Consider the following 24095-nt stretch of genomic DNA (forward strand, 5'->3'; position numbering starts at 1 on the left):
ACCCCATTAGGAGAAAGCAAAACAGAAACTACAGGATCATCGCCCTGTACACAAAATTGCAAAACGTGCTTACTTGTCGATTCGACCGGGGCCTTTCAGAGCAACCAAACCAAACGCACGTTCCAAATTCGGCACAAAATTAACTGCCTATCCAAAAATGTCATTTACCTCATCTACTGCAATATTTGTAACTTACAATACATTGGAGAGTCAAAAAACACTCTTAGAATGAGAATGACACAACATAGATCGGCGATCAAAACAAAAAAGATCTACCAACCTGTTGCAAATCAATTCAATCTCCAAAATCATTCAATTGAGAATTTGCGTGTTATTGCCATTGACCAGAACGATTCTTGGACAGATAAATCTAGGAAAGCGAAAGAAAATTTCTGGGAACTAAACCTAAAGACCACGGCACCATTCGGTTTAAACATCAGAAACGATTTGCCGTCCCAGATAAACCAAAACAATTCCTTTACAATTACGACGGAATCGGATTAAAATAATCCGACGCGGATTAAAATAATCCGAATTTCTAATACTTCTGCTCAATTCAGCAGAAATCAGTAAGTCGCTTTGCCTTTACAACAATGCCGACATCTTCTCTATATAACAGTTTCAATTCCTGCTACTCCTTGTCACTTTCGGTGATCATGCACTGAAGAAGAGCTAGTTTTGCTCGAGAGCTCTGCAAAAACCAAACATTGGCTGTTTTACTTCCAATCATTTACCTAATTCAATTATTGTATCTCACTCGAGATCCATCCTTTCTCTAAATGCAGCAGAGTTGTTTAACTGTTTTTTCCGTTATTACTATATATATATATATATATATATATATATATATATATATATACGCCAACCTACTATATATATATATATATATATATATATATATATATATATATATATATATATATATATATATGTTGATACTAGATGAAACTAGTGGAACACTAGTAGTTGTAACTCGGAGTTTCACGCTTTATTGCGATCTTCAGACAACTCTGAAGATTTGTCGCTTTATTGCGATCTTCAGGGTTGTCTGAAGATCGCAATAAAGCGTGAAACTCCGAGTTACAACTACTAGTGTTCCACTAGTCTCATCTAGTATCAACATATATTCCGCTCTGTCCAATGGACATAGAGCACTCTGCGCCAAGATAGACGCCAACCTACTCTATATATATATATATATATATATATATATATATATATATATATATGATCAGTACTACAACTTATTCTGTAACAACAAATTCTTGTCAGCAGACGTGACAGGCGCTAATGAGTTAAAGGTGATAGCAACCCCATCAATCTTTTTCACCGTAAGTGTACAAGATATGGTTGGGATGAATTACTGTCCAAAAAAGAAGGAAGCCTAAAAATGGTAAGAAAACAAAATTGCCTTCGTATGTCATATATATATATATGTCATATATATATATGACATATATATATATGTCATATATATATATATATATATATATATATATGTCATATATATATATGTCATATATATATATGTCATATATATATATGTCATATATATATATGTCATATATATATATGTCATATATATATATGTCATATATATATATGTCATATATATATATGACATATATATATGTCATATATATATATGTCATATATATATATGTCATATATATATATGTCATATATATATATGTCATATATATATATGTCATATATATATATATATTATATATATATATATATATATACCTCAATAAACAGAACACCTTCGATAAAATACCAATTCGATATATATAACTGGTATATACGCGTCTATTAAGTTATGATTCGGTTTATTATACCAAGGAGCGTGGTTGTATCGACTTTAAGGCACACTGATGGATTGTATACCGCAAGACTCGGTCACAATTCCTAGGGTTTTAATAATGCACCAACGTTATCAAGGGGCGCCTGGTTATATTATATAGAAGGCGATAGGAAAAATATTGATCTTTTTTTTCAGCAAACACGACACGGTCAGAGTTTGTGCTTCGACGGCAATATCAATATTAAACACCTTTAGGGATTCTTTTATTTGAGGTAATGGATCTCAGGTTTACGAAGTGATGAACACAAGAGATCGCCAAAGAGATAAAATCTTTATCTCCTTTCACTTCTCCCGTCTAAATATCGGTGCATATGGGTCACTTCCTGAAATTTTTGAAGGGGTCCAACTCTTTGGGAAAATGCCATCATTTTTAACCAATGAAGCAAACTATATGACTGTCTTTGGCATTTGAACAACTTCTTTCTTTGAAAGCAATCTAATGCGGATTCTAATTTCCTATAATAACATATCTGTTATACTGAAACACATTTACAAATGTCATGTTTATTTTTAATTTTTTTTATGTCAGTTATTATATAAATACACAGAGATATCAGTCGGCCGAGAGGGGGTCATAAGTCTAAATTATCGACAGTTTATCTTAAAACCTCTCCATAAAGACAGACGGATTTTCGAATTGTTTATCCCATGCACAGTTCCGATTTTATTCCGGAAGAAGAAGAAATTCTGTATTAAACGATTTATTTACGTTATTGCCATTTTGCAAAGTCTCTTCTAGGCCACGGTATACGTACTACTGATGTAAACGGTTCGAAGGATTTCTAAAAAGGCTAAAGGGCTGTATTGGACTATCATATACATGAATGATAATGAATTCGTGCTCATATTTCTAAGAACCTGTTTATTGGTAGGTCAGTTTGGCACTTGAGAGGGGGAGAGTTAGAGAGGTACAGTATTATACAAGTAGTTTAATGTACCGGACAAATGCTAAGAGTGTGGGTGTCAAAGGGGTGGTATATATAGATGGCGATAAATATCTGGAATTGGCAAAACATAAAATCCAAAACAAAAATTCAGTTTTCTGTCAAAAAGTGAAAGAAAGCAAGATGTAAATTAATTTACCCTAGGGGGTATTTTTATGTTCAGGGTTTATTAAGATAGGGAACATGCTGAGAATTAACGTTCCAAAGATAAGTAATAAGAACAAAGAAGGGAGAGGGAGAGAGAGGGGTGGAGAGAGAGAAAGAAAGAAAGAAAGAACGAACGAAAAAAACAAAACAAACAACTACAAAATTCAAGTTAATATGATTTATCAATTCTGAATGGTTTTGAATAAAAGGAAAACTTCCATGAGCAATTCGAATCCGAAATGAAAAGATATATATCTTAAAATTCATTAAAAGTGAGGTAGAAAGGGGGTTTGTTTGGGTGTGTGCGTGTGTGTTCAGGGCGAGGAGGAGGGGGGGGGGTGGTGGATGCCGTGATTCACTGACAGTGTAAATTACAGCATTAGACAGTGAAATATGAAAGCTGATATGTGTCACGAAGGATGTTGAATTGAGTTGGAAGCTTGGTAAGGGAAAGGATAGCCCATGCCTGATGTTATCTCTATTTGCTGTGCCAGAATTAGAAATCAAGGTTTATTAATTGTTACCTTAAAGTGTCTTTTTGTTTAAAAAAAAAAGAGAAGAAGAGCCAAGATGATTAATTGGGAAGTAAAAGGGCAACCTAATTGGGAGACAGGTAAGCTTAAAAAAAATAACCTCTTTATATCTGCCTAATATTAAATACGCGGTCATATGTATATATATGGGTATGTATTCATCACCTGTTTAAGCGAAGACAAAAACGCAAATGTGATAGAGCTATAGCAATGTGTATACTTTGAGGCTGTACAGATGAACGCAGGATTGTGCATAATCTATGACGTTATTCGTGCATTTCTAGCATGCATGATTTACGCTTCACCAAGTCATTGAGAGACAGCTCGCCTTTAACGGATATATATATATATATATATATATATATATATATATATATATATATATATATATATATATATATATATATATTCAGCTAGCTTTTATTTATGTGTGTGGCTGATTGATATAATCGTGAGAAACCAAGACAATGATTTTCTTGTTTCAGGTTATATTTCTGGTTTTGAGTATAGTTGTTTAATGGATTGCATCGGCATAACATATCAAACGTGTGGGTTTTTTTGGTCCATCGATACGTCATTTATGAATGCATTTTTTAACGCAATCCTCTGATTGCTAAAAGCTATCAAAATTTGCCAACAGAATTCTTCATCAAATCGACGTCCTTTTGTAGCGTTTTGCACCGCGAAGATATTGTTATATATTTTTTTAAAGTAGTTGATATTTTGTCATCTGGCAATATTGCAGAGTAAATGACGTCATCAGGTCATACATAGGCCCTAAGAGTCGAAAATGTCATTTTGGTATCATATTTCAATCACTATTTCGTTTGGAAAAATACATTATTTAAATTTAAATTAAAATTATTTGTTTTTATTTATTTAATCTTTATTGCTATATCAACAGCACAAACGCTTTCCCTCCGTGCCTGGTTTGACTTCAAAATGGCAAAACTGTTTATATTATGTTTTTCTTCCTATCAAAATTCAAATATATTCAAACTTCATCGATGTTATCGGTACATGACATACGGTTTTGCGTAAGTAATAAGGTGGCATGCTATGTTGAACCTTTTCTCAGTTTCTCCAGTTTGACAATATCTCATCTTCTTCATGTTTGCCGGGGTATGTCATGATTAAACTAAGGATAACGCCAAGTATGTCTTCTTATACCCCCAAAAGCTCTTCCGGAAATGATTACATAGTAAGGTTCTCGCCGAGTTTAGAAATATATATCTAAAAAAAGAAAGAAAGAACAGATTTACAAAGAGAGGGGGAGAAAGCTGTTTCTTTTTTCCCCCCTTTGTTTTGTCTTATAGTTCTTATGTGTCGATCCGATTTGTAAGATTGTGTTACCGGCGATTAATCAGTCAATCTCGCTGCTAATTTTAAAATTCCTGCAAGGTCTTTTTTTCACTCTCTTTTTCTTCTGTCTCTGTAATATTTCTAGCAGTTAACATCTCGCTAAAGGATACGTGACGAAAATCCTCCCTCAAAAAACGAAGTAGCTACAATTTTGGTTTACCAAAAAAGCGTTGTAAACGGCAAGAATTGTAACTGTATATATTTGAGTGGATATCTGGAATACAAGGGTGAAGTAAATCCGTACCATTCACAGGTCTATACGAGCACCGTGATAGTGCTGCAGTTTCATGTCTTGAACTGATGCTGAAATGGCTGTGCTCGCTCAGTGTCGTAAGCAAAGCTGGATTGGGCTGGACGGAGGTCTCAACCACAGTTATTATACCACTGAGTGACCGGGCGGGCCGGGGGCGGGCGGGGGGTGGCTTCTATCAAGCTGCAGTAGAGATTCAAAAGTGCTAACGCTTGGGAACGAACTTAATGATTTCAATTTAACCGCCAAAAATAAACGAAGTTTCGAAAGGAAATATATATGAGACTAGTGTGACGTCACGTAATCAGTTGACTGTGTTAAATCAATGATGTGTTAGTGAGACATCTTTGTTAAAATTAACTGATTTACGAAGTTATTAGGTTTGAAATAGAAACAAAGAGACGAGCAAATTACCGGTTACTTTCTTATTGATATAAACTAACACATGCGGGCCGGGGAATCGGTTTTTTTCATGCATATATGAATAAATTACAAATCTGTCCTTGACTGCAGTATAAATCATCACCACCTCCATATATAGGAGACATGTGTGAATACTCGTGTGTTTTAAACTGACTGAAATTTAATCTGCTGCCCTCTTTTTTTTTTAAATCGCCAGAATGAAAATTAAGAAAGAATGTAACAACATACCAATACCTAGAAAGTTAAGGAGGCTTTCGAGATCTTATTGAATCTTAATTTGATATCTCTGCAGGTCATTGGTATTGTCTAAGAGATTATGTTTATGCATAACTAGGTATCTTTAATCGAAAATTCGACAACGCATCGTCGGATTAAAAAAAAACGTGAATATGAAATGGGATAATATTAGCTATTAGAAAATTTCGGCGTAGACTTAGGGGGGAATTATTTCCAGTTCCGAATGGATATGAAAGTTTTTGTTGTTGTTTGTCAAACTCTTCAATATAACTAGATGTTTTTTCTTCTCCTGTGACATCTTAATTACGACTGGGTGGGCCCGTGAGATGTCTCAAGACAAAAAAATCAATCTATTTTACATCATCACAAAAAAACAGTTAGCTGCTTAGAATTTATCGGCACTAATGATGCTGTCAGGTAGGCCTATTATTCCCATTAATTATCAACTGTACTGTATTGACATTATGTTTTTGTGAATTATACAGATTAAGTACACACACGTAGGGCTTGAAAGTCCTCGGAATCAAAGATTTGAAATCAACAGCAGGTCGTTGGTGAGTTGCGGCCCAGTCAATTTTTCCCTCCTTATATCTGGCCCATTCATTCAAAAAGGTTGCCCACCCCTGCATTACGACAATCCACGTAAGTTTTATACTTAAACAGAGAAGCAACTTTGGTCATAATTATGGGAAAAGCGTTTTATTTTCACCACGTTTCATTTGACCATTTTAGTGACCCGTTCATAGTACGATCTATCGTCAATGAAAACAAAAATGGAGGTTCGAAGCTATGCATGAGAGAGAGATATGTTTACAAGATAAAACCTGACTATAAGCGACAAAACAACACAATTCACGTAGCTTGAAAACAGCTTGATCGCTTCAGTGAAACGTACAAGAAAATTCAAATTCGTTTTACGAGAACATGTTTTCCTGTTGTGAGTGCGATTCTGATCTATATATGGAGGGAATATGTATTAGTATTAAGTACGTCTAAACTGATTATTTAGCAGTTTTTGAGAATTTTTGAGGTGTTAAAATATCTGTACAAAATTTAGGGCTATAAACTACGCAGGCTAGGCCTATAGGCTAGGTTTCAACTTATTGTGTTAGGTTCCACCGTCTTCTGTATTGGACACATAAGAAAAGTGAATTCGGCGCTATAAACAAGTTACTGTTTTTCGTTTTAAATGTTAGGAAATGAACTCAATTTGTGTCGAGTCCATCCCATTTCATGAAGCCTTGAAAATCAGTCCAAAAGTTACAGATAATATGCAGGCTAGGCCTTTAGGCTACGCTTAATTCAAAGTATATTGTATATTGAACGCATAAGTGTCCAGAATCTTACGCCTTAGGCGCTATAACAAATTACTGTATCTTTTTAATCTTTATGAAGTGAACTCTTAATTTATGTCGTTCTCTCTTTCCTTTCGAGAACTAAAAATATGGTAAAAAATGGTGTTTTCTACACTTTACAATTTCTACTTCATTGGAGCGATTTCTCTCATTAGTGTACATAATATATTTTCCTGTTTGGTACAATCAAAGCTGCGGAAAGGTTTTATTGCTTTGAACAAAAAAATAATAATTCGAACCACTCTAACTGTACTCTTAACGGACTGCATTCAGTAAATTAATCTGTTTCTCCGAGGTAAAATCTTCTCATCTCGTATAGAAACTGATCATTTTTGTAAATCAATATGCCATTTTAATAAAGTAGTAATTAGTGCTAATGGATTTTCTCTGCATTGTGTTTCCCTTCAAAAGAGTTAACCATTGTTAGAAGATTGAGACCAAAATTTGATGCCCCTATACAACAACAAAATAAAAGGAAAAAAAGGGTTTAAATTACTACAAATGTCATTTTAATATCGCATCCCTGTATAACTGGAGATGAGCCAATTTTAATATTGGTTCCCGAATTAATAATTAAAAATATATATAAAAACCCAGTGGGGGAGTATTTGATAAAATCATGGTAAATGAAGCACAAATGGATACCAATACGTGTCCTTGTAATTGTTAATTTGTATAAGAAATTTTACTCAACATGAAATTTTGTCCTGTAGCCTATGTATTTACAAATGAACGCTCTTCATTCTTAATTCCAAAGAGTGAAAAAAGAGTGGAAAGAGTGAAAAAGAGTGAAAGAGGGGCTCTTTGAGAGTCCCCGGCCTGGATATTCACTCTTTTGAGAAGTACATTTTATTGCTTTCTAAAAAAGAAAAAAATCCCACAAAATTTAACTCCAAATAGATTGAAAAGATCCCTCTATTTTAGCTTACAAAAACATCATTGGAAGCCCCTCTTCGTTATAGCGTAAAATGCTCTCCTCAAAGGGAGTTATTAATTTGGATAGCATCAAAGAATGAATTATGATCTTTTGGGGAATTTAAAGTGAAGTTATTTGATATAATGATTTTTATATTGCTTGAATGGAGCTTCTCAGAGGCCAAAATAGTTCTTTTTTTCACTTTGCGCATATTTTTGTTGATGTCCTTGATTCTAATATTGCTCGTTTCATTTACATTTGTAGATATTATACCCTAATTTAGAAAATTAATTCATATATTCATTAATTCTTTCTTTCCAATTTCAGAGCTATATATCATGGAGAAGTAGAATATTTACCTCTCGATACAGAAACTAACCTTAAATTTCTTAAAATAGTACAGTTCTGCCACAAGAAAGACGGAATCCCAAAATTTACCAGTTTTTAAAAAATATTTAAGAGCGATGAACTTACCTGTTTTCTCACAGCTGCTGCACTCTCGATCTACCCGTGTGTCTTTCGTCACCTTTTAGACACTTACCTTCCAATGTGTCAAGTCACCGCCTATCAAGCTACCCCTTCTCATGCTACCAACCAATGTGTCTAGTTGTAAGTCCTTCCAGCCGGCAAGATGCCATATAGGCTCACATTGTGGCTCTAGCGGAGAAAAATCCGTTTTCTGCAAATCAAATGATACAGAATATCATTAGCCTGAATCCGAAAATTGGTTTAAAGCTCCCCATGCAGGATTGCTACCAAATTAATATGCTAGAAAGTGAAAAAATGGTCACACATGTTCAGACTTCAATAAGCAGTTTGTTTGTTTAGTTTATTTCAATTGCAATACACACATCCATGGACGCATGCATGCACACATACACACATATATATATAAATACACGCATACATACTTACACCGATATATCAATACATACATACACCCATACACCCATACACACATACACGCGCCCACACACACACACGCATACGCGCGCACATACATACGTACATAACGTTAGTATGAAAACAAAAGAAATGGAACCAGATGAAGCTAGTATACTTATCTACCCTGGCCCTTTAACTGAGATGCACTTCATTAATACCACCCGGGAGGGGTGGCGTTTGTTTTGTGACATCAGCTACTCTTCAACACTCTCTCATATAACAAATAAACAAAGACATTAGAAACTTAGAAGATCTATCGATGAAATTCATGAAGTCATAAAAGTTTACATTAATTGTAGTTACACTTACGGGGTATCCAGAATTCGACTAATGTAGATTAATTTACTAGGAAGTCTAAAACATTCAAGTATAAGCCCCCCTTGAACTCTATCAACTTCACTGTGTCTGTGAAACAACGAGAGTTACCTTCAAGGCACTTCTCATGATTTTTTATTTCTTGCCCTTTATGTACCCCTGTATCCCAAATCGACCGTCCAGAAGTCACTGTAGTTCTAAAAAAAAAATCTCTTTTTGGCATTTCCTATAACACTCGATTACAATCCTACGGCGATCTTGCTTGTAGTCAATAGTCTGTGGTGAATACAGGCTCACACTGAATTCATTGGAATTCACTACCTTTCTCTATTAGAAATGCGATTTCTGTTAGCAGATTTAAATCCAAATTGAAGGGAATTCCTTTTTATTCAGTCAGACATTTTGTCAGCTTGTAGATAGCCTTATTAATGTTTTGTCTCTGTGAAGTCGTTTATATCTTTGGTCTTTCCGGGTTTTACTTAGAGCAATATAAATGTTATAACTATTGTTTTTAGTTTTCTTATTATTATAGTAATGGATAAAGAAGATTAAATCAACCCCGCTACTTGCACAAACAAACCAAAGAATCACCCACACGCATACACACACGTGCGCGCACACACCCACGCATACATAAACGCAAACATAAACGCACACGCGCGCACACTCACGCAAACAGATATGAAGGCTTTTCTTGATGATTTAAACCCCCAATATGTGCACCTCGATGATAGACAGTTTGATCAACCGTCATGAGAGCAACGTTCTTAAGTTTTATACCATATTTGGTCAAATTGTATACGAAACAAAATCATCTGAAAAAATTTAAGGCGTGAAGGTCAGGTTTTTGCCTTCTGTTTGTTTTATTTTATTTTCGCGATGTTTCATTAGTTTATAATACATGGACGACAAACGAGTTGATGACAGGCCAATAAAAAAATGGAGGAAATAACATGTTTAACGTTTGCGGTGTTTTTCATTCTATTTGCTTTTATTTTATTTTCGCGATGTTCATTATTCTTTAATAGATGGACGACAAATTAACTGATGACAGGCAAAAAATCGAGGTAATAACATGTATAACGTTTGCAAGAAATGAGTTATAAATGAAGGTCCGCTCCCACCTTTTTTTATTCCCTGTGTGTTCATTAATCTTTAATATATATTCATCAAGATAGCTGTTAGGGTACAAATTATTTTCAAATGATTAAATCCCCCCCCACACACAAACAAACAAACAACAAAACAAAAAAACAATTTTGTTTTCGCAGAAATATAACAGTGAGACAGAGTCAATTTATATTGAGAGAATATTATGTAATTCCGAATCATTACTATTATCGTTTGCCATTTCGAGTCATAATGACTGGGTTAATTTGGACATCTTCATTTAGTTAAAGCATGAAGTACACAAAGAGAATTTATATATATATATATATATATATATATACATATATATTTATATATATAATCGTCCTAATGTACCAGATTTCCAATAGTTTTTACATGATATACAATGATTTATTATGTGATTTCGTAAGTATATTGTGTGCGTTTACTATCTGTTAATAATCAACAAAAATCAGGCAGTTATTTATACTACGCTTAGGCGACCACGAATGCGGGAGAAGATAATTACTTACACACAAACATGCTTTCTCATTAACTCCGCAAACGGAACAAATCTATCACATGAACAAAATAATACTACTAATGGATATGACGATATTGACTAGTACTATAATGTGTTTGCCTTATAGATGATCGTTTCTAGGGTCAGACTTCATATCAAACCCACCCCACCCCATCCCACCACAATCCAACCCACCCTCCTTACTGCTCAGTATAGGATGTCAGTAAGTATGGAAGCTATAGTAAATTTATCATACCACAATTACAGTACTGTACATTCGCTCGAAAGGTTAGTCATTTTCGACAAAACAGACATAAAATGTCCTAATGTGATATTTTTTGGGCATATTTTCTGTCATCATCATCATAGTTTTTTACTTCCTTTAGGTCTAAGGGGAGGGGGTGTCCCTTTTTTTGCATTTCCAGGGGGCCTCAGATGCAATTTGGTGCAATATAGCACACTTCAACACCCACTCCATTTTATAAACTTAATTTTGTATTTTCACCTGGCCTTAGATGCAATTGGTGCTCCAAATGAGATTTTTTTTTCTCATTTGGAAATGAAAAAGGGGTTTACGACTTGCGAAGCGGGGGGGGGGGGCGGAATGATACTTCCGCCCCTCCACATTTTTCACTGGGGGGCTGGCCCCCAGCCCCCCGGTTCCTACGCCCTTGTGTCAGTTGACAACTTCTCTCTATGCTTAAGGGCGGCTTGGAAAGTAACAAATTTAGTGTTTCAGTCAATGGAACGATTATTTGTGGTATTGCACCTACAATGTTTTGTTCAGAGACATTTAGCGTGGTAGGCGCTAAATACACCATTTCCGACTGTAAGAAAGATGTAGGCTGACTTAGGCTAGAAATATCTCTTACTCTCCAACAATGAAACAATGAAATTACTTAGTCATTCGTCTACACATTCTTACCCTCAGTCTTAGAAACCATAAAACCCTTCTTCTTACTTATCATATGATATTTACATCAAAGTGTATATTGTGCTGGCTGCATGTTTTTCTTTGCTACTGGTATGAGCTTGTTGCTAGGGTAAAGCAGTTTCGCGAAACGATTTGTCGGAATAAGCGAATGCAGCCAATGCGCATGTGCGTAGGCTTCATTGTTTTCTGTGTGCAATAAGTATGTATGAACCATGCATCAATATAGCACACCTTCGGTAGCATAAGATATTGAATCAAATATGATAAAGTAATTTTCACCATGACCTTTTCAAATACAATTTCTCACCAATAAATAAATCAATAAATTTCATAAACCTATCGCGAAAAATAGTAAAGTTAGAAAATATTAATAATTTTGTAGTATATTTTACGTCATTCCGATCTTTAATTTCAATTTCACACAGTTTCATAATTCGCTCAAGTTCATATATGGTACGGTGATAAACGAAAGAAAACGTCATGTGACATTTTCTGATGTCATGGGAACTATGCTTCTGTCAATTACTATAGTCCACCAAATCCTTCCCTATATAAAAATGGATATATTCTGATTAGCACAAACTTCATCCCAATTTAATGAAAATTTTTGAAGAATGGTCTCGCGTATAAGTATATACCAAATATATTATAAGACGCATGCGAATGAATGAGAACACATGCTTTCAATTTTCTTTTTACATCAAACGTTAACCATTTTTTTTTCAGGGCTAACCGTCATTTTGACGTCACATTTTAATTATAAACTCCTTTTCTCCTCAGTTGTTTTCGCAAGCGAGGAAATTAACTAGCTGACATAGCGTGCTATCTGGAGCGCGTGATGAAATTAAATGATTAAGTAAAACACGAAAATTAAAAAACATCGACAAAAAGTTGCTGAGGAGAAAAAAAAAGCCAGTCCTTGTTGGAAATCAAAGAAACGACTGAGAGTGAAACCTCCATGAATTCTGTCAACAACGAAGTTCGTGTTTGTAATAAAAGGATGACAGAAAATGGTTTTAAACTTATTGCGGTATCAAAGTACAGTTAACTGTCTAACAAAGGCAAATGGGTTCTAGGATTAAATTTCTTCCCAAGGTTGTTCCTCAAAAAGAAGGTATATATATATATATATATATATATATATATATATATATATATATATATATATATATATATATATATAGCTAAACATTTATTTCATATAAATCTGGCAAAATTAATTTGACCTTGTAACGACCTGAAAACTTGCCACTTTGTAAACGTTTATGTTAATTGGTGCAAAGCATGTCTCGATCGTTGATTCTACGAATAACTATAATGGGAATAAATTAATCACATCAATTAGAATAACAAAAGCATCCCAGAGGACAAGATTCTTCTCCAGATTATGAAGGAAATAGGCCTAATCGCGTTGATTACTTTATGCACGCTCCCGGTATCTTGTTGGAATATGGTAGGGAGTAGGGGGGGGGGGCTGGGTGGACATCATACCTTTGTCTCTAGTTTTAACCGTTAGAGGGGGGGGGGGCACTTAGCCCTATTTTCCACAAGGATCGACGTCCGTTGCAAATGGTGTTGCATAAGTGGACATTTTAGAATCAAATGTCAAGACTTATTGTAATTGCAATTACCCGAAACAGACTATAAACGATTCGATGGATTTCTATTCAAGCGTATATGTTTGAAGTCCAGTGGGAATCCTATACTTGCAAACGACGTAAATTGCATCTTTAAATATGCACTGAACGTTTGTTTCACCTGATTTGACGTTGATCGACCTTTTCAGATTGAAAAACGTTACCACAGGTGGGTAATGAACTGGAGAATCTTTGGGGTAAAACACACGATAAAATTAATCCATAAGATGAGTTGTCATGCATACATACTTAATTCATTACCGGTGATGGCTTAATCTGTTTCTCCGGTTTCTTCAGAAATAAATAAAACGAAACAGAACAAACAGCAAAGTACGTATAATTAAGAATGAAAAGGGTCAAACAGGGGTCAGTACGGTCAAGGTTGGGGGTTTTACCATAAACTATAAGAATATTCCAGGGATAAAGGTATTGTCTAATTGATTATTTAGAAGGAAAAAAACAAGAAAGAGGAACGTAATGTAAGTTTACTGCAGGGCGGTGAAAGTTTACTTATAATTCCAGATATGTTTTTACAGTTTGTATCATATCTATAACCTAGAGGATTGTATGACGGTCATGTATACTTCAACACTGTATGTAACTTTTTTTTATACTTTGCTCTATTTTCCAGTATTTTTTTTTGTTTATACCTTGAAATGGATAGGGTTCTTATGTGGCCTATACTGATGATATATCATTAAAAAAAAACACACCAATGACTGTGGTGTGCTTTGAATAAACATTAATAAAAAAGGGGGGAACAGATTTATCACTGACCAGGTATGCTATTACATTATGTTATACCTCTTAAGGTTCTCTTTTGTTTCAAAAGGTATCATCTTGAAATCTTGTTATTTCCAACCGAAAAAAATGATCTCTTGCGATTTTATATTTCATCAACCCAATTTTTCTTGTGGATTCAGTTGTTGCGCGTCATCAAATTTCTATGACGCGTTTTTTGTTCAATTCTGTTACGCGTTGTCAAACTTTAAACAAAAAAAACGCTTTGACAAGCGTATCACATGATTGAAATCGCTGTACTAATTGGTTGTTACGAGCAGACGTATATAGTAAGCAGTCTTTATTGCCCCGCTGGCTGGCCATACACGGTCAACCATACATTCCGCGTCATAGCGATATAGAGTATAGGTTAGGCATCGCACCAAAATTAGAGTAGTGCACGACCGCCTGAAAGGTTAACCGTCGGAAAATTGCCCTAAAGTGACCAACTGTATCGATTTGTTTTGGCATATTTTGAGGCATCTTCATTCATTGTGATACTTGGATGCTAAAGAGGATGATATAAAATACTGATGGTTTAAAAACCCGAAAAGGATTGAAGGGTGATTTAAGGTATTTTAGAAAATCTTGGGTGAAACAAGAAGATTCGAGAGCTGGCATATGGGTTGGGGAGCACCATGCTAAACTTTGCGCCCATTCTAGCTCAAAATCTAAACGGTCATGGTGGCAAAAAGTTGAATGTGCTGTGATAGCCCTAGCCATCAACTATCAAATGTTGGGTAGGACATGTCAGTTGAAAACTTCTATCCAGGCTCTATCGGCCTTGGAAAGTGACGAGTTGCGTGTGTAAGTCAATGGGAGCAATTAATTGTGGTGCGATACCTTTAGGCCTAGTACACGAGGTACAAGGGATCATGGGAAACATTGCATTTGAGATTATTTGCCTTCAGTTCTTGACGCTTTTTTGGCACAGATCATGTTGGTGTTAATACGGAATCGCTACAGCTCAGTATAGTTGAATTAATACGGCGAGGAATAGAGAGATTCGCCAAAATACACTGGATTTTACCAAGGAACCGCATAACTATTGCCCTAACTATCACACAGGATGTAGCGCAGAAGTTTCAGCTGTTAATTAATACCTCAGGCAGTCGAAAATCGCGGCTGAATCCTTCTCGGGGTTGCTTTAAAGCCTCTTGAGGTAAATGAAGATAAACGACCAAAATAACTCAATCACAGGAAGCACTACGTAACACTGCCATGGAGACACACAGATACAGAGATAGGAAAGAGGGAAGATTGAACCACAGGAATGAGCGAGAGAAAGAGAGGGGCATTGGGGTGGGGGTGTTGGTGGGTGGGGGAGATGAATGAGGCATAAACAATACAGAACTGAGAGAACACAAACATCACAAACAGCTAGCAGCGATAACACAACAACCAGGCGGTACGACGATGAAACAGAGGGCTCACGAGCTTGCGCAAAGTTGTACAACAAGCGTTGTTCGCTGTTACAAGTGAAAAATGAATAATTCATTTCTGCTCAACAGGAAATTTCTGTAAGATCATGAATAATTCATGACTTTCCCCTCGCTGTACTACGAAAATAAATATCGCGAACGGGACACCACAACACACCACACAGACAGCAATAAACACTAGACAGACAATATTTACAACACTGAAGCAGGTACGTCACATATCACATCTATATACTGCACGTATACGAGACAGGGACAAACAGACAACTGTAATCTGTTTGCTGAAAATAAAACAATGAAAAAGTTACACATGAGAAGAGGAGAGGAGAGGAGAGGAGAGGAGAGGAGAGGAGAGGAGAGGAGAGGAGAGGAGAGGAGAGGAGAGGAGAGGAGAGGAGAGGAGAGGAGAGGAGAGGAGAGGAGAGGAGAGGAGAGGAGAGGAGAGGAGAGGAGAGGAGAGGAGAGGAGAGGAGAGGAGAGGAGAGGAGAGGAGAGGAGAGGAGAGGAGAGGAGAGGAGAGGAGAGGAGAGGAGAGGAGAGGAGAGGAGAGGAGAGGAGAGGAGAGGAGAGACCTAAACATTCAAAATATACGCATCATATTTTTCTAATCCTTATACATGTTCTGAAATGATCCTTCTTTCGAGCACATTGCAAAATATATGAATATGCATAATTAATTGTTTTGGGTATTGGATAATATATAGAATATGCATAATTAATTGTTTTGGGTAATGGATAATATATAGAATACGCATAATAAATTGTTTTGGGTGTTGGATAAGAAGTTTCGTTTGAATGTTTGTACTATAGACACATTATGAAGAATGTACTTGTTTCAATGTGTAAAATAGTTTTGATATCTTAACAGGGAAATGTTAGTGAGATGGCTTTATCGCGATTTCACTTTTCAGATTTTGGATGAAATTTTTGGAAGTAACTATTATTGTTTTTTTTTTCCTTCTAATTGCAAACTTTTGATTGACAGGTTTTGAAATTACAGTTGTTAATGGTAGTAACTAATAAATAACCCTGTTACTGGAGAATTGAGTAAAAAAGGTAATTATATAAAGAGCCCTTTTTTGAAGAAAAAAATAAGATCTGGAACTCTTGGTCCCAAATTCAGGGAGGTTTGATTTTGTTTGAAAGTTTAAAGGGGCAAAGTTTTGGTTTGCCCGCTCAAATCAAAGTCACATGACCGCCCCAACCCCAACCCCAACCCAACCCCTCACCCTCAGAGTGAAACCTCTTTCGCCGCACCCTTACACAACAAATGGAAAAATCATTTTATTGTTTGTTGGGATTAAGAACGTAACGATTTCAGAACGTCACGTTCATAAAATGTTGCAATATTTCGTCACCGTCCCGTTATGACGTCATCGTCTTTCAGTTAAACGTATTCATGTGTATCTCAGTCACCAATGTAAGGTTTATTACTACAATAAAATTATTTCAATATTTTTCTTTTCCTTGATTACTTTCGTTGAATGTGACTTCTAAAAAAGAAATTGGTGGCTTGGCTTTGAATGTAAGTCTAAAAGAGAGCAGGATTGTTTTATCTTTTCATCGATTTATCGATTAATCGGCAACCAAATACTCACAATGGGGTACATTTTGTATATTTAACCTTTTCAATGGTTGACAGTAATAATATAGTACTATATACTCGGTACAAGACAGTTATAAGAAAGATACACATCTTTGACAGTTCTTATTAAAAGACGAACTTTCTCTCAAGTTATTACGCAATCAATCACCATGGTTACCAATTAGTTCCCAAACAGATTGTTCCGTCGCCCCAATCTTGCCTAATTCCTCACTTATAGCAGAAATCCAGCAGCAGCAGCAGTAGACGATGATATCGAAATAATGCTTCAGGTAATAACATAATTAAATATTGATGTACCGTGACTTTGTTCTTTTTCACTATTCACTATATGTAAATTCGACTCACTTTGCATGTATCTACTATTCATAATATGGGGAGGGGGTGATGGGTTGGAGAGGGCTGTGGAAGTTGAAAAGAGGTATGGAAGGGTAGGTAGGTTTGTATATGAATGTATGGGGAATAAGGGGGGGGGGGCTCGGTAAAAATGTCATAGTTATCAAAGGAGGATGAACCTTGCTAATGAAACCCTAAACTGTGCCGGGCGGTGTAAAATCTATAAAATTGGTTTCATATTTGAGTAAAGTTGCTACAAAGTGAATAGCCTCCACCGATTCCCCGGGCTGCCCGTTTTAACATTTACCTCTCTATTCTATTTAATAGAATTAATTCCACTTAAGTTTATATATATATATATATATATATATATATATATATATATATATATATATATATATATATATATATATATATATATATATATATATATATAAATATATGCACTTCCGTTAAAACCGGATTGCTATTGTAAATAGACGTGGTTGATATCTTCCGGTGGAAATGTCAAACACGTTTTCAAGACTGACGGAAATTAACATTGTGACAGAGAGATTATATCGGCAGTAAATACGATCGTTGAACTATTTAAGTGATTGGCTAGTAACGAGAAATGTGACATTTATTTCAGAGAATACAAAAACAAACAAATCGTTCCCCATCGACTTATGAGAAAAGGAAACTAAAAAAAAAACTTAACAAAATCTATCACGTTTATATCCTGTATAGACGTGGTTATATAAAAGTCGAAATAAAGGGTTTTAAAACTTCGGTCATTCCAGGAAAGGGGCATCTTAGTTTGGATGTGTGTAAAGAGGACAATGGGGAGGAATACTCTACACATGCTAGTGTCATTTACCCAGAAATATTATTTTTTTCCTTCTTCTTCTTCTTAATATTTTTATTCTTACAAGCTTCAGAATATCACCGTAGATTTCTATTTTTTAATGATTGATAGCTCCATGACGTCCAAATTAAAGACATTTAAAAGAAAAAGTTTCTCTTGCAATGACTTTGGCAAAAAAGAAAAGAAAAGAAGATTGATATAAATCTTTAAAATTTGAAAGCACCCCTACCCACACCCCCCCCCCCCCGTCTTCGTTACATGACTTATGCATACACTAGGAATTGATATCGCAAATAACTACAATCTTTTCTATACATATTGACATGAATTACAAACATTCCTCAGAGAAAAATGTCAAAATCTACATCATTATACGATGTGGCAATTCAGGTCTTGAGTTAGTATGCCATTACAGCAATTAATGTGAGCTCTTCATTAATTAAGTTCTTCTGTCTTGCCAATGGCCGCTCTCTAAATAATTGGTGTTTTTTTATATATATATTATATATATATATATATATATATATATATTTTGTAAAAAACGTGTTTGCAGAATGAAGGAATATGGGGGGGGGGGGGGTGTCGAGAGGTATATAGAGCACATTGTCGCCTGTCGTTTTTTATTACTCTAGAGTATAGCATTGAAAACGTCAAAACTCTTTGCATTTGTTGCGATACTATGATGTTTTGAGCCCAAGGAGATCAACTAGCAGTAAAGAAAAAAGGGGGGCAGGGGAAGGTGTGATCCAATTCGAACAGTATTAGCCTAATTAACTTTTAGCTTTCCGTTTGATTGTAGACCTTTGTTATAGTTTTCGTGGGTGTGTTAGTGTGTGTGTCATTCTGTCAGTTAGTATATAAAGGGGTATAAGAGGGTGCTCCTCCTATAAAATCGAAACGATAATGACACTTTTTGATTTCCAAAGTAATGAGATTTCGCTCTTGGAGAGTGTCCCGGATGATGGCTGTTTTTTGAGGAGGGAAAATCAGGTTCTTATCAAAGCGCAGTTTCCAGTCAAAGCCTACCTTCAAATCATCGAGTGGATGGGGTTTTTCACTCTCTATCAGAGTTAGATTTTTTAGAACTCACTCTGAGGAGAATATTGAAATCAACTAATAATATTTTTATTTAATACTATTTGCTTTTTACATAGCGCTTTATACCAGCGATAGGTCTCAAAGCGTATACAGACGTTACATTACCCCTGGTCAATGATAACCTGTCCCAGAGACAATCCCTCCAGTCGGCAGCAGTTATATACTGCGCCCAATGACGAGTTACCTCACAGGTACCCATTTAACCCCTGGGTGGAGAGAGGCAAGCGAGATAAAGCATCTTGCCCAAGGACACAACGTAATGAACTAGGCAGGAATCGAACCAGCAATCATTGGATCATGAGTCCGACGCCTTAGCCAATTGGCCACCGTGCTCTCACTACTTGAAAGATGAATCACTCTGGATACTCCCAAAGAGTGAACTCGTATCGCACTCTTTGAAAATTAAATGTTTTTAGCAATTCCGTAGCCAAGTGCTTTTAACAGAATGCTAAGAACATCCGGGTATCTACTTGAGGTGCCGAGTAAACAGTACCACTTCGAGTACCGTTCTACAACACTGGTATACAGTTGCTCATTGACCTCTTACGTAACATTAAGAGAATCAATATATATAATTTTCTGAATTTAATCCTTCTTGGAATCCCTTCCATCTCATTGGCATTCTTGATCAATTTATGCCGTAAATTTTACGTTTTTTTCTTGATATTTGTTCGGTTGCATGCTTGCCTCGCTCTGTGATTTTCATTCGTTTAATATAAAGAACTGTACGGTCTGTTAAACTATCGACCATTAACGCAGGATAATGAATGCGCATGTCCATTTTACCTTTGCTGTTTTGTTCTCCTTTTTTGTCATTTTATTAGTCTGACATTTCGAGTTTCGAACTCTCAAGACCTTATTCTTCTTATTCCAAGTCTTAATGGTACTTTTTCCCTCTCTCAGCTCAATCACCCCCCCCCCCCAAAAAAAGGCTATGTAGAATATTTGCATATAGGCTATATTGACCCAGGTGTCTCCGCATCGATAATTATCAACGCTGACTAACGCTAGCCTCTGTTTTATTTTTCAATCACTAATTGCATTTGTTACAAAACTGATTTCTGTGTACTAATCACATTTACAAATCGACTTATTCAAGTTCAAGATTGCCGAATTGATAACCAAAACAAAAAATAACAGGGATGAAAGAAAGGAAGAAATCCTTGGAATAGGGGCCACTTTTTCTCTCTCCCCACCCCCCTCTTTTTCGATTAGAAAAGGAAACAGTTAGATAAAGAATTTGACGTTATTCACACATCATCGGTTTCTATCGTCCCTTAGTTTATCAACAGGATCACACAAATAAAAAAAAATCTGTCAATGAGGAACAGTCTTTGGTAAAAAGTACTTAACGAGGAGGATTTGATCAAGTCGTTACATATAGCACGCATTTGTTGCCTATTTCAAGCGCAAAGTCAACGAACGATTTGCATGTGCAAAAAAAAAAACCCCAAAAAAGAACCACGTACTGCATTGAAAGATGCGTGAGTAATCAAAAATCTAACAGCAGTCGTGATGCAAGTGAATTGTAAGCCTATAGTCTTAACGCGACCAGACACGTCGAATTTTTTCTTCCAAGGTTATTTTTCACAGGCAGGAGAATCGTGAGCAAGTTCCTATACGGTATCCCTGTGCAGGGATAGTTTTGTCACCGCTCCCCCTTTCTGAAGTCTTTCATTTTTGGTTTAAAGATATGATGACAAAGAGAATAAACATTATTCTTTATTCCTTATCCCCCGCCCCTCCCCCTCCCCCACCTGCCCGGTTCTTACTTGACTCCAGGTCACGGGGCCATAAGAAAAGTAAGTTACATAGCAACGCCAGACGTTACTGTGACCCATCAACATAATACCAGAAACATCCGAATCTAGCTAAACCTTCAAAGGTGTATAGCCAATGAAAAAGAAGAATAGAAAAAAAAACAGAATTATAAAATGTTGAGCATGACGTTTCGGGATTGGATCAAATGCACCACATGTCTACACCCACCCCCCACCCACTTCTCTCCCTTCTTCTTTCTTATACGTCTTGTTAGCACAGCTCGAAATAGAAAGTTGACATGTCTTACGGGTATCATATTTGAGTATCTATCCAATAAGTTTATCTACTACAGGTCAAGTTAATGGCCTATATATAGGGATAAGAAAGAACTTTAAAAAAAATTAAAACTATGTCAAATGTAGATAACTGTGACCTGACCATAAAGTTTTCAGACAGATACTTGGTTAGCTAGAGGTTATATGAGAAAAGTTGAAAAGGTAGGTGTTTTTTTCAATAATAAGTGGGTGATTGCCCACGGGTAATTACTGCCGATTAAGCGTTAAGCAAAAAAAAAAAAAAAAAAAACCCGCATTGATCGCGTGTACTAGCTTTGTTTTTTGTCAAGACTTGTTATTTAATTTCCCTTTCAGACTGCCAGTGGCATATTTGAATTGTGATGCTGTCTTTTATTGATTAATCTCTTTGAGGGTGTGATGAAGAAGATCCAATCGAGTTAACCGATTGAATCTATTAAATCTCGACAAAGTGCCATCCGTATGACTTGCGCATGATGTACGCACGAAGCAAAATCGGAAGTGAGAATACTACTAATACTACTGCTACAACTACTAATACTAATATAATAATAATAAAATAGCACTCGTACCACAGTAATATATAAATAATATGTAAATTTATATATGAATATATATATATATATATATATATATATATATATATATATATATATATATATATATATATATATATATATATATATATATATAAATATATGTATATATTTATATCACATATTTCATATTTTATCAGATTTTACAATTTACAGATGAATACAAAATCCTACAAAATTATTAATTGATCGAAAATATGGGATGAGGGGGGGGGGGTGGAGTGTGAATGGTAGAAATTATGAGTCATAAGAAATATTAAAATTTGCCTTTTCCAGTCTTTCGATTTGTCAGTGTGTCAGTAATGACAGACAAAAGCACAAAACAATACGTGATTGTTTCACGTTATATTTTCCTTTCACTTTTTTATCACTCTAAATTATTCCTCTTATTTTGATCCCGATTATTCATGCATTTGATTTCCAGGTTTTGATGCTCCTCAAATTCGAATCTCCTATTGAGGAAGTTTATTGTGGTTATATTCTGTGATTATTTTGTTCTAGTCCGGATGCAAAAATTTAAAGAAGATTTCCCCCAAAACGAAATTTGATATGACGATGAAAAAAAAAAGATCCATTTTACTGTTGATTTACTTGTTGTTTCTGAAGAAAAACACACTGGCTTGATTTGCGATATTCAAAACAGATCTTACTCACAAATTGTAAATTGATAAAAAGCACTTTAAATTAAATGTTAAACTGGGTGTATAGCGATACAAATTGAAGCGTATCACATTTTTATTGCGAGTACTTTGGCAATTTTCCTTAAGGAGAAAGTCAAATGCAACCCCAAGGCACGTGTTGACAATTTACCCTTGTTGTTGGGAATAGATAGATAGATAGATAGATAGATATTTATATATATGTATATATATATATATATATATATACTCAGAGATCAACACACCAGAAAAATACCATTTCACGACCGGTTTCCTTCCTTTGGGTCTAATAATCAGGCGAAGCGGGGGAGTGTTAGCTCAGTGGTTAACGCCGGTGCCTTTCAATCATAAGGTCCCCGATTCGAGTCACTCCAAGATTAATGTTTCTCGTCCAGTTACAGAGTTGTTGACAATTGACAATTCATAATCATGGACGCTAACTATGAATGTAAGAGACTGACTTCGGTAAGCTTGCGGCTTTGATAAGCCAATGAGGCTTCTTCGCGAGTTCCTGCTTGCAGGAGGATCTAAAATACATACTTACATACATACAAGCTAGGAACCGAACGGGACCTCAAACACACACATATTTATATCTAGCCGATAGCCCCTCGTCCGGTGAACTGTGAGTGATAAATGAGAAACACAACTTCTGCTAGGAAAAAAGAAAGAGAAGCTGGAATCCAGAGAGGAAAGCTTAATCCCTGTTCAGGCCACGGCGATGTGAACATACTTTAATAATTAAGTCAAATTCTTTAAGATTTCTCTTATTGTGCGGTTGACGAGATTAAGGTGAGGATTATGGCAAACTTCAGACAGTCTCCATTGTGGTGAGGGAGATTACAATATTGTCTTGTACATGGGAGCTTAGTCTTTTTTGGACTAAGACTATATACCTTAGTTTCAACTAACGTACGTCGTTGGAAATAAGTACTTGCTGCCCTGCAATACGCCATAGCCCGTACAAAGGGTATTGGTACGAATTTATGATGGTTGACATGGTCACGTGACTTATGATCATTTGATGCATTTACAAGTCCCCAGGTTGTTATATATATATATATATATATATATATATATATATATATATATATATATATATATATATATATATATATATATATATATATATATATATATATATATATATATATATATATA

At 35.5% G+C, this 24095-nt stretch overlaps 1 long non-coding RNA gene across 1 annotated transcript; it reads right to left on the reverse strand.

Moving 5' to 3' along the window:
- Positions 1 to 4407: 4407 nt before the first annotated feature.
- LOC139964597 (uncharacterized) lies at positions 4408 to 23542 on the reverse strand. The gene is made up of 3 exons (XR_011792037.1): positions 23180 to 23542; positions 8509 to 8713; positions 4408 to 4724 (listed from the first exon to the last, which is right to left on the reverse strand). It is a non-coding gene; the product is annotated as an uncharacterized lncRNA (long non-coding RNA).
- Between the last annotated feature and the right edge of the window lie 553 nt (positions 23543 to 24095).

The sequence above is a fragment of the Apostichopus japonicus genome, chromosome 23 (assembly GCF_037975245.1).
Source record: "Apostichopus japonicus isolate 1M-3 chromosome 23, ASM3797524v1, whole genome shotgun sequence".
Taxonomy (NCBI): domain Eukaryota; kingdom Metazoa; phylum Echinodermata; class Holothuroidea; order Aspidochirotida; family Stichopodidae; genus Apostichopus; species Apostichopus japonicus.